The following is a 13,436-nucleotide window of genomic DNA, read 5'->3' as shown; positions in this document are numbered from 1 at the left end:
TGTAGTCATGTTTGTAGAAGGGACATTTAGGAAAAAATTCCTAGTTACTAAATTATTAAAATATTATTTTATCTCACATTGTTAAAAATTATATAGTCATCCCAACAGGTTGATATAAATCTAACATAGAAAGATACCCATATTAAACCAGAAAAACTAAATCAAGTCAAAAACATTGGCAAATTATATGAATTTATTGACCGCATTCAAAACATTTTTACATACTTACATGCACATGAAATTCATATACATTCAAAGAAAGAGAAATATAAATCATGTTGTATGTGGGTTTGTTTTTGACATCAGGAGAATAAATTTTAATACTGCCCATTCTTCTTTCAGATAAAACTGGAAGGAGGGATACCTGTGTAAGATTTTGATTATGTTTCAGAAAATACGTCATGTTGAACTAGCTGTGAATAATTAAACCTTCTAAGGTGGAGGTATGGTTTGGGTTGTTCTCTGTTTGGTAAAGCACCTAATGAATTATATTTATTCTCTCATCATGCACAAAAGCAGCTCTTGTCAAGGCCAGTGATAATTTTCCACTGAAAATAATGGTGGATGGATTTTTAGAGTTATCCTATTTATTAGTAAATTTTAAGTGGTTGCTTCCACTGTAGGTTTTTCTCTATTATGGTAAAGCTTCAGTGAAAGTCTTATTCATAAAACTCCCTTGTATCAGTAGCACTTAGAAAAGTGCGGGGTGGTTCACACCCTGTAATCCCAGCTACTTGGGAGGCTGAGGCGGGAGGACCCCTTGAGCCCAGACAGAGACTGCAGTGAGCCATGGTCACACCACTGCACTCCAGCACAGGCAACAGAGTGAGACCCTATTTCAAAAGAAAAAAAAAAGAAGAAAATAAGTAAAAAGCATGATACTAGTACAAGAACAGACTTATAGACCAATGGAACAGAATAGAGAGCCCAGAAATAAGACCACACACCTACAACTATCTGATCTTCTACAAACCTGACAAAAACAAGCAATGGGGAAAGGATTCCCCATTCAGTAAATGGTTCTGGGATAACTGGCTAGCAATATGCAGAAAATTGAAACTGTACCCTGTTTTTACACCATATACAACAACCAACTCAAGATGGATTAAAGACTTAAGTGTATAACCCCAAACTATAAAAACCTTAGAAGACAACCAAGGCAATATCATTCAGGACATAGGCATGGGTAAAGATTTTACAACAAAGATGCCAAGAGCAGTTGCAACCAAAACAAAAATTGACAAATGAGATCTAATTAAACTAAACAGCTTCTGCCTAGGAAAAGAAACTATCAACAGAATAAACAGACAACCTACAGAATGGGATAACATTTTTTCAAACTATGCATCTGACAAAGGTCTAATATCCAGCATCTATAAGGAATTTAAACAAATATAGAAGAAAAAAACAAACAACCCCATTAAAAAGTGGGCAAAGGACATGACAGACACTTTTCAAAAGGAGACATACATGGGGCCAACAAGCATATAAAAATCTCAATATTACTAATCATTAGAAAAATGCAAATCAAAACCACAATGAGATACCATCTCACAGCAGTCAGAGTGAATATTACTAAAAAGTCAAAGAGTAACAGACGCTGGCGAGGTTATGGAGAAAAAGGAATGCTTTTACACTGTTACTGGGACTGTAAATTAGTTCAACCATTGTGGAAGACAGTGTGGCAATTCCTCAAAGACCTAAAGTCAGAAATACCATTTGACCCAGCAATCCCATAATGGGGTATATACCCAAAGGTTCTATTATAAAGACACATGTATGCATATGTTCACCGAAGCACTATTCACAATGGCAAAGACATGGAATCAACCCAAATGTCCATCAATAATAGACTGGTTAAAGAAAATCTGGTATGTATGCACTATGGAATACTATGTGGCCATAAAAAAGAATGAGATCATGTCTTTCGCAGGGATGTGAATGGACTGGAGGCCACTATCCTTAGCAAACTAACTTTGGAGCAGAAAACCAAATACTGCATATTCTCATTTATATGTGGGAGCTAAATGTGAGAACACATGCACAGATAGAGGGGAACAACACATACTGGGGCCTGCTGGAGGGTGGATCACAGGAGGAGGAAAAGAATTAGGAAAAATAACCAATGGATACTACGCTTAATACCTGGGTGATGAAATAATTTGTACAACAAACGCCCATGACACATGTTTACCTATGTAACAAACTTGCACATTCTGCACATGTACCCCTGAATTTAAAATAAAAGTTAAAAAAAGAAAGAAGACTGAAAAGACTTTATTTATGATATTGATAACAGTACTATCTATAATACCAATAAATTAAAATTATTTAAATTTCCAGCAAAAATGTAATATTATACCTCTAGTTGAATAAATATTTATACCAAAAAATAGAAAAAGGAAATAAATAAAAATCAAGTCTGTAATGAAAAAATCACCCCAGAAAAGGAGCAATAATCAGTTAGGCAATACTACACAATTCCAAGTTTATTTACAACGTGATATATGCTGGAGAAAGAAATTCATTTCTAAGATGGAGAATTCATTGGAAGAAGAAAACTGGAGCAAGTGGTGACTAGAAGAAATGTAAAGACTTTATAATTCTCAGATGTATTTGGGAAAATCTTTACATGCATTTCACACTGAGCCTATATTACCTTAATAATTAAAATCAGAAAAATTAAAAACAGGATTATAAATATAAGTATAAAATATTACTCAAAATTCCCTATCGTTCTGCACTCTTGTGCCCCTGCTGGTATATCACTAATGAATGTTCTCACATAAAGTACCTAATCAGCCCTACTCTGTTGCTCGGGACAGAGAAGGGCCTGGGCCCTGGCCCTGGTTAATATATGATCTGTTCTCTCTACAACACTCTTAATACCTTGATTCCCTTTGGGGTTATCCACAAAATTGCAGCTCTGTGCCAGCAACCCCGCCACTTCTCTGGTCCTTCGCTGAGTATCCAAGTACTTCTAGGGGAAAGCATCGAACCAATCAGATCTGTGTCATTAGAAATTCATAATCCTTGAACTATGTTCAAAAGTCCCCTATCCAGCTTTTCCATATCTCGCTCTCAGATGACCATGATGCCTACTGTATGGGCAAGAGAAGAGTTTTTTATAAATGATCTAACCAATTTTCAGTACTTCCACCTATTAACTCCTTCTGTCTCTTTTCCTTTTTTTTCAATTTAATAAAAATATGTCCACACTATGCCTAGAACCCCATTTTATTTACTTCTTTTTTTTTAAATTTATACAGTTCAAGTATTTGAACACCTCTTTATATTTCTTTTCAATCCTATTCCCTCTCCTTTATTCTCAAAGTCAACAACTACATGTTTGAACCTATAAAGTCTACATTAATTCCTTTTAAAATGAATGTCATTCTCTTTTGTGTGTTCAGGCCGTAACTTCTGTATTGTTCTCCTCTCTTTTGTATCTCTTGCCACCCCTTGCCCCGGGTTATTTCCATTAGCATATAACATCCATCTTAAAAAGAATTCAAAATTCATATTTCCTGCAGCTACTTCCACAATTCTTTATTTCCCTTTATAATACTCTGTGAAAGAACAGAAAGAAAACTGCTATATGCACTTCTTTTTGTGCCTTTCTCAATCTGTTTCTCTACCCCTCTACAGAAATTGGTGTTGTCCAAGACACTGATCAGGTGCGCAATGTCAAATTAAGCATTCATTGTCTGTACTTCATATTACTTGACCTATTAGCATTAGATTTTGCTGCTCATTCTTTTCTTGAAACACTTTATATGGATTCTAGAACACCACAAACATTTCTAGTTTGATATATATTACATTGAATTTTCTATATAGATAGATGATTGTGGTGCCTGAAAATGACAATTTTATCTTTTCCCTCCTAAACCTCATATCTCATCTTTTCTCTTGAATTATTATTTTTTCTTCTTTTAATTTTTTTGAGATGGAGTCTCACTCTGTCACCTAGGCTGGGGTGCAGTGGTGTGATCTCAGCTCACTGAAAGCTCTGCCTCCTGGGTTCATGCCATTCTCCTGTCTCAGCCTCCCGAGTAGCTGGGACTACAGGTGCCCACCACCACACCTGGCTAATGTTTTGTATTTTTAGTAGAGACAGGGTTTCACCGTGTTAGCGAGGTTGGTCTCTATCTCCTGACCTTGTGATCCACCTGCCTTGGCCTCCCAAAGTGCTGGGATTACAGGTATGAGCCACCATGCCGGCCCCCTTGAATTATTGTAATATAAAGGAAATATGAAATCCTATGGTGGTAACAAAAATCCCAAGCCTTGTTTCTGACATACAACACATGTACCACTTCTCTTTAATTTTTTTGTTGTGGGGTATGTGGCATTTATCAAGTTAAGGAACTTTGGTTATATTTGTGGTTTTGGGGAGTTTGAAAATATAAAGAAAAGATCAACTTCAGAAAATAAATTTCATGAATCTGTTAAGACCACGATAACATTTATTTCTTTATTTTTTTTTCTGAAACAACTTGTATAAGATTGAGATTATATGTATTGCTTGAGCATTTGCTAGAATCCACCCATAAAATTATCTAGGCCTAAAGAAGCATAGATAATGTATTCCGACATTATTTTCTTTACTGCTTATTGTTTTTTTCTTGAGCCACTTTCTGTTCTCTTTAGAGAAAAATTTCTTGATGTAAGTGTCCCACCATGACCCAAAGGCAGAGACAAAGAAGTCTTTTGTCAGGGTATTTTTGTTTTATTTTGTTTCTGTTCTCCTCATTCAGACTTTCACTGAAATTATAGCCTTCTGAGAGTTCCAATTTGATGCAGGTTTCTTAATTTGCCCCCCATCCTTTCTTGTTTTTGGCTCTAGGACTTGTCACCGGTCTCCTGTGGTGAGCATTCTAGGTCTGCACTGCTGTTAGTAGGACAGTAGTTCTGGCTTTAGTTATGCCTACCACTCTGGATTCCAGTCCCAGCTTTGTTTTTCATCTCCATGGATTCTTTCTGACTTGGCTTCCAGCTCAGCCATGCAAGTGAAATTATGTTGCTGTATTTGAATTTCTGATTTGTCCCAAGAGCTAATCTGTCAGATTGCACAATGTAGAAGTTCTGTTTACTATTACTTTTCTAAAAATACTTTTTATAATAATTTCAAGTATGTAGCTAAGAAAGAAGTGACATCCTTCCAGCATCCTATTTTTGTTTAAAATTTTTTCTTTAAATTGTAAAATATATTGTAAAGAGTATATGAAATAGGTAACTACATTTTAAAGAAAAACCAATAAAGAGAATACCTGTGTACCCATCACCTAGAATAATAAACATATATCACTTGTATCCCAGAAGTCCCTCTATGCCTGTCAACAATCATAGCCTCATCCAAACCCCTCCATCAGATGGTCACTCTTCTGGCTCTTAATTTAATAATTCCCTGAAGTTTCATTATAGTTTTACCACTTGTTTGTGTATCCCTAGACAATATATGTTAATTTTGCCTGGCTTTTAAATTTATGCAAATGTTATTTAGCTGTACTTCTTTATTTATTTTGTTGAACACCATCAAGATGTTTAATCTCATACCAATATGTGCAAGTGTGATTTATATATTGTATATTTCATTTTATCAGTTATTTATTGAAGATTATAAGGATTGCTTATATATACAAACATTTATATATATTGTATATATAAATACATGTAATGCAATAAAAATACTAATATAAACTGTCTAAACTTATCTTCTGGTACAAGACTTGTCTGAGGTAATGAGTTTTTTTTTAACCTTTAATTTTATGTTCAGTAATACATGTGCAGATTTGTTATATAGGTACAGTGCATGCAACAGAGTTGGTAGACAGATTATTCCATCACCCGGAAAATCATCATAGTACCCTATAGGTAGTTTTTTGATGCTCTCCCTCCTCCCACACTCCACCTTCAAATAGGCTCTGGTGTCTGCTGCTCCCTTTTTGTGCCAATATGTACTCAATATTTATCTCCCACTGATAAATAGAACATGTGATATTTGGTTTTCTGTTCCTGTATTAGTAGTTTTCTTAGGATAATGGCCTCCAGCTTCAACCATGTTGCTGTGAAGGACATTATCTCATTCCTTTTTACGGTTGTATAGTATTCCACAGTGTATATTTGCTATATTTTCATTATCCAGAGTACCGCTGATGGGCATTTATGTTGCTTCCATGTCTTTGCTATTGTGGATAGTGCTGTGATGAATATACACGTGCATGTGTCTTTATGGTAGAACAATTTATATTCCTTTGGGTATATACCTAATAATTGGATTACTGAGTCAAATGGTAATTCTGTTTTAAGTTCTTTGAGAAACCACCAAACTGCTTTCCACAATGGCTGAAATAATTTACATTCCCAACAGCAGTGTATGTGTTCCTTTTCTCCACAACCTCACCGGCATCTGTTATTTTTTGACTTTTTAGTAATAGCCGTTCAGACTGGGATGAGATAGTATCTCATTGTGATTTTGATTTTCATTTCTCTAATGATTGTGATGTTGAGCATTTTTTCATATTCTTGTTGGCCACATGTATGCCCTCTTTTGAAAAGTGTTTGTTTGTGTCCTTTGTCCTTTTCAGTGCAATAGCTGAATCATAGAGTGTGTACATGTTTAACTTTGCTAAAAAGCATCAAAATATTTCTAAAAGGGTTTCACCAACTTTTACTCCTAAGAGTAAATAAGATATTTTAATTGGCTAACTATTCATAGCAACATTTAATTTTATCATTTTTTGGTCAATCTGGTGCATGTGAAATACTGTATTATTTTGGATTTAATTTCGTATTTCCTTACATGCTAATTACATGTGAATCCTTTCACATATTTATCTGCCATTCACCTTTTCTCCTCTGTAATTGAGTGCTCACATTTTCCCCCTAGTTTTTCCCTTTTGAGTCACTAAGCTTTTGTTGTTGTTGATAATTTTATATATACCATATATTAAATGCTTATTTGCTGAATGTGCCTCAAATATCTTTTCCCAGAGTGTCACCTGTCTTTTCACTTTCATTATGGTCTCCCTGAATAAAAAGAAATTCTTAAATTTAATATTATTGAATTTATTTTGCATTATTTTCTGTGTTTTTTAGAGATCTGGTCATTTCACTCTTTAACCATAGATTAAAACTATAATGCCATGGTAAGGCGCTAACTGTCACATTAATTACAGTTTTTTAATTCCTCTGTAAATGAACCTCTTTGCAAATTTGATATCTTTGCTTATTTCTTTTTTATAAAAATGTGACTGCCTTTGCTTCAGTGACAACCTCTTGGTTTTCCTTTGTCTTCTAAGAGAGATAGTATTCTACCACATACCATTTAAAAGTTATTTTAGTCCACTGTCTGTCTTTACTCTATTGTTCTCACTCTCTAGAGTATTTCTGAGGTAACTTCTTTCACTCTCATGATTTCACTTACTACCTCTCAACAAGCCATCTCCTGTGGGTCCTTGGACTCATATATCCAACTTCAGCTAGACATGTACACTTAGATATCACACAGAAAACTCAAATCTAATTCCAAATTGTTTCTTTCTTAAATTAGAGCTTTCTTATTTATGCTATGAGTTGTTGGTCTTACTGTCCACATGGTCACCTAAACTAACAACTTAAGTGCCATCCTTACTACCTTTTTTCCATACTGTAACATCTTATTTACAGAGCCCTAGTTTTCTTCTTTAAGCATTCCTCAACTCTACCTTTTTCTTTTTATGCACATTGTCAAACTTCTTGTTCCTCCTCACCTCATGTAGAAGTAATTAATGTTTTTTGACAGACCTTGTAATTCTGAAACTGACCTTAAGCACAACTACCAGTGAACCATGTAAAATGAAAGGTATTAGAGTTTTATGACATCAATAAACACTATCTTTTTTCTTCCCTCCCTGAACAAATCAATTAGAGATCAAAAGGTTACATTTAGTATAGAAAAGCAGACAGTAGAAAGTGTCTTCCAATCTAGAGTAAGAGACAGGTCAACACTCTGTTAAATTTGACAGACAGCTGCAATCAGTCAGGAGCACAGCTGATCAATCAGATCTCCCCCATAGTGTCATAGGTTGCCACTCTAAGCCATCCACTCAGTGAAGGAGCAGACCAGAAGGCACTCTCAGAAGGAAGGCATATCCAAGAGATAGCCTATAAGAGGGTGATCATTTTCCTTCTAACACCTCAATTAGATAATTCCATTTGTACTCAGTGGGAAGCAGTGAGTAGGAGGTGGGGAAAGAGGCATAGGATGTTTATTTAAGGGAAATCCTAGATCAAAGGAAATGACTTATCCTCTAATAAAATCTCCCAAACCTTTTAATGGCCACCCATCTCTTACAGGCTATTATCTAAGCTTCTCAACATGGCATAATAGAGAACATCTTTTTTCCTTTACCCACATCCTCTATCCTCCACCATCTTGCCATATTCTCCCTTGCACTTCTATATCTAGCAGCACTTACTTGTTCATTATTTCCAATATTACTTGTTCTGTGTCTTGATTTTATACTTTGGGGCGTCTTAACTCTCCGTCCTAGAGTGTTTCTGAGTTTATCATCAGATATCAGTTATCTATTTCACTCCTATGTATTCTTTAAGTATAAGCTCGAGCTTCATTATTTTTTTTCAGAAAACCTTCTGTATCTTCCATTTCAACTGCTTTAACTGACACTCTCTTTTGCATCTATAATACTGTGTTCCATTTTCTATGATAAAAAAGTTCTTGTTGTGTTATAGTGATTTATTCATGTGTGTCTCCAGCACTAGGATATAAGCTTTTCAGTGTGGATATCCTCAGACACTAAACACATTTCATGCATTCAAAATGTTTGATAAGTTAATCTTACTTTCCCTTAAACTTTTGACCTGCTTGTCTAATCTTAGTTATGTTTTCCCCTTGGATTTGACAACATGTTTGGCTTCTTAGCTTTTTTAGACATGAGTTCATTCTTAACCTTTCTTGGTCTCAGCCAACTCTCAGCAGATCAACCTTGTCCTTCAGGGCCCCATCAGAAGTCCACCTGCATTTACCCTGCATTGCACAGATGAGATATGAAACCTTTTTTTTGTCTTCCCTTGTCTCATCTCCTCCAGATATTTCAGCTTAGAACTCTATATAGGATATAAAAAATGGAAACTGTCTTCAAATTTCTGTGCTAAGGGGGAAAAAAGGCATATATTTTTCAGCAAACATTTATTAAATGTTACAGTCAATGTTCTTTCTTTTTTTTCTTTTTACAGTGTAATCATGTGATCATGACAGCCTTGCAACAGAAAACTGAATGTAGGGAGTCAAATTTAGAATTATAATCAAATAAAAATTTTCAAAATTAATCTGGCACATAGTTATATTACACACAACAGTTATTATGCATATGAAAATATGATACTAATAGTAAATAGTTATCAAAAATAACTGTCAGCAATATTACTTCCTCATAGTGAAGACAATTATTAGTATTTCTCTTTGCTCATTCTCTGGTATCTAGAAGCAGCAGTAAATGTTTATAGCTTTCCCTGATAGCAGGTGTAGTTTAATCCTAATCCCTTACACCTACTTATGCTGAGTTTTACTGAAATCTTGGATCTAATTAATTTTCTTCTAAATACCTAGGATTCTTTTTTTATTCTTTTTTATTTTTTATTATACTTTAAGTTCTGGGATACATGTGCAGAACATGCAGGTTTGTTACATAGGTATACATGTGCTATGGTGGTTTGCTGCACCTATCAACCCATCATCTAGGTTTTAAGCCCTGCATGCATTAGGTATTTGTCTTAATGCTCTCCCTCCCCTTGCCCGCCACCCCCTGACAGGCCCCAGTGTGTGATGTTCCCCTCCCTGTGTCCATGTTTTCTCATTGTTCAACTCCAGCTTATGAGTGAGAACATATGGTGTTTGGTTTTCTGTTCCTGTGTTAGTTTGCTGAGAATGACGGTTTCCAGCTTCATCCATGTCCCTGCAAAGGACATGAACTCATTCTTTTTTATGGCTGCATAGTATTCTATGCTGTATATTTGCCACATTTTCTTTATCCAGTCTATCATTTATGGGCATTTAAGTTGGTTCCAAGTCTTTGCTATTGTAAATAGTGCTGCAATAAACATACTTGTGCATGTGTCTTTTTTGTAGAATGATTTATAACCCTTTGGGTATATACCCAGTAATGGGATTGCTGGGTCAAATGGTATTTCTGGTTCTAGATCCTTGAGGAATCGCCACTCAGTCTTCCACAATGGTTGAACTAATTTACACTCCCACCAACAGTGTAAAAGCGTTCCTATTCCTCCACATCCTCTCCAGCATCTGTTGTTTCCTGACTTTTAACAGTTCGAAGTCAGGTAGCATGATGCCTCCAGCTTTGCTCTTTTTGCTTGGGATTGTCTTGGCTATACAGGCTCATTTTTGGTTCCATATGAAATTTAAGGTAGTTTTTTCTAATTCTGTGAAGAAAGTCAATGGCAGCTTGATGGGAATAGCATTGAATCTATAAATTACTTTGGACAGCGTGGCCATTTTCACGATATTAATTCTCCCTATCCATGAACATGGAATGTTTTTCCATTTGTTTGTGTCTTCTCTTATTTCCTTGAGCAGTGGTTTGTAGTTCTCCTTGAAGAGGTCCTTCACGTACCTTGTAAGTTGGATTCTAAATACCTATGATTCTATGCTTCTAATGCTAATCATGACCTTCCTACATGACAATTCTGTAGTGGAATTGGTAACTTCTCATTTGCTGTTCAGGTCCTTCAGTACAAGAGCCTATGGATAGCTAATGCACCAGATGGCCAACTAGGCAACATCAGGTGAGAGTGAGAAAAACCTCTTTAGCCCATAGTGGTGCACAAGGTGATTGTGTCAATTAAGATTCATTGACAGCAACACATACTAACTTCATTCAAGGCTCAGTGTCTATAAACTTACTCACATCTGGGAATTAGGTGAGTGTTGTAACCAAAGTAGTTTTAGATGAGTAAATTCAGTAAAACCTTTATGAGTTGTTTGTACTCTTCTTTAGTACTCTATGATATTTTAGCTGCAGTTAGAGAGCTCAGATCAATTTACTTCCTAAAATATGATTATGTCATCATATCTAACTGTATTTAAACACCACAGTTAAAACTTGTCATCAGCTATGCCTAAAATGCTGATAAGATCCATATTTCCTCTAGGAGTTAATTGCTTCTATATCCACTTCACAATCTTAAAATTTCCGGTTTTACTGAGAAGAGGTATCCAGTTTTAACTATAAACATTCTTACCAACATTTTTGATCAGCAGAAAACGTATATAAATTGTTTTAAAAAATATTTTATTGTTTTTCACATCAATGTATTCCTGATGATAAGGAAATTAAGTCTTCTGAACACTGTCAAATAATATAGTGAAGGAGAACATAGGAAAACAGGAAGTATTTAAATACTTTTTCAAATATTTAAACATCTTTCCCTACATTATGTCAATTTTTCTTTGGCCTTACAAGTCATTTATGTTGGTTAGCCATAAACTAAGTTTTCATTAACCAATCTAATTAACTGTTAAAAACAAAGACAAATGCCTCAACAACCTTATTTAATGCAGGATTTCCTATAAGTTCACATATAACAATAGAGTCTAATCAAAGTTAAGATCTTACTTTCTTTAGTAAGCATTCACTAAATTGATCCTCCATTATTTTTGAACCATATAAGTTAGTGAATTACTATATTTCTTTCTGGATTTAACTTTGATTCTGCTTTTTACTCTGCAGACAATTTTGAATGTAAATTCTTATCTCCGAGTGAACAGTAATGAAAGGAGGGTCACGACTCTTTCAAACAAGGCAGCTCTTTTAAAAAGGATTTCAAAAGTCCTCTGGGTCCTCTAAGAAACACTGATTACAATTATTAGGTTATAACTTTATTTAAAAAGTCAGGATCTTAACTTTCATATAAGAGATCTGACAATGTTGTACATTCAACTGGAGTTGTAATTTATTAACCCACAAAGTGACTCTGTGACCTTGGTTTTCAGGAATGTCAGCCTGAAGTTTTAAGGAACGAGAAATTATTACAGCAATGAAATATACTTTCTCAGATTCAGTTCCTGGCTTAAGACAAGAAGTTGGAGGTTAAAGTTTGTTTTCTCCTGCCCTATTATCTAATGGTATTTAGAAACAACCATCTTGTTTTGTTTTGTTTTTGTTTTTGTTTTTTAATTTCGCATTTCCTTTAAATTGTTGGAATGAGAATACCTATCTGATCTCTGCCAAATTCATCCCTAATGATGACCTTTTCTTAGGTTCATACAAGTAAGAACAATTCATCATGGACAATCATTTTCCCATTCTCAGTATAAAAACAGGATTTTATTTACATTTCACCTATTTTTAGATTCTAATCTATAGAGAATATCTCATGTTGTTTCTGGGGATTCATTGACTGTAATCATTTGTTTAGTACCAGTTGTTAAGTCAGACATAATTCTTCAGTTGAAAGCAGTTGATATAGGTACTTACTAAGTTTTAGGGGAAAATGGGGACAGATATTAGAAAAATATTGGGGTATTTCAAATAAATGAAAGCAAAGTTGACTATGAAAATATTGGTAAGAATTTAGACAAGGACATTTCTGAGGATATTGATTTCAGAATTGATAGGTTGTTGTTCTAAGGACTCTTATCAGACTATCAGATGATTCAACTTGATTGGCTATTTCCACAATGACTTAAAGTAGGTCCTTTATTCATTACTTAATAGGTAAAATTGTATATGAAGGAAGGACTGAAAAGAATAGCCTCTACAGTGAAAAATAAAATAATATGTATAAAGTTTACATTTTAGCATCTGGAACTAATGACCCAGAACAGAGCGAGATAAATAAAAAATATTTCTAGGTATATTCAGTCTTAATGAATAGATCATTATTGAAGTTGAAGCATCTAACAAGTGGTTTAAAAATTGGATATTAGAGCATATCAGAAATGGAAGTAAATATTTGGAAATTATTTTATACACATGATTTTTTAAAATTTGCTTAAGTTCCTTATAGATGCTAGATATCAGAACTTTGTCAGATGCATAGTTTGCAAATATCTTCTTCCATTCTGTAGGTTGTCTGTTTTTTTCTGTTGATAGCTTATTTTACTCTTCAGAAGCTCCTTAGTTTAATTAGATATAATTTGTCAATTTTGCGTTTGTTGTGATTGCTTTTGGCATCTTTGTCATGAATTCTTTGCCTGTTCTTATGTCCAGAATGGTATTGCCTAGGTTGTCTTTCAGGCTTTTTGTATTAGGGGTTTTACGTTCAATTTGTTAATGGATCTTAAGTTGATTTTTGTATATAATGTAAGGAAGGGGTCCAGTTTTAATCTGTATATGGCTAGCCAGTTATCCCAGCACCATTTATTAAATAGGGAGTCCTTTTCCCATTGCTTGTTTTTGTTAGCCTTGTTGAAG

This window comes from Pongo abelii, chromosome 12 (genome assembly GCF_028885655.2).
Source record: "Pongo abelii isolate AG06213 chromosome 12, NHGRI_mPonAbe1-v2.0_pri, whole genome shotgun sequence".
Classification (NCBI taxonomy): Eukaryota; Metazoa; Chordata; class Mammalia; order Primates; family Hominidae; genus Pongo; species Pongo abelii.
The sequence above is the reverse complement of the archived record's forward strand: the minus strand, read 5'-3'. Positions refer to the sequence as shown.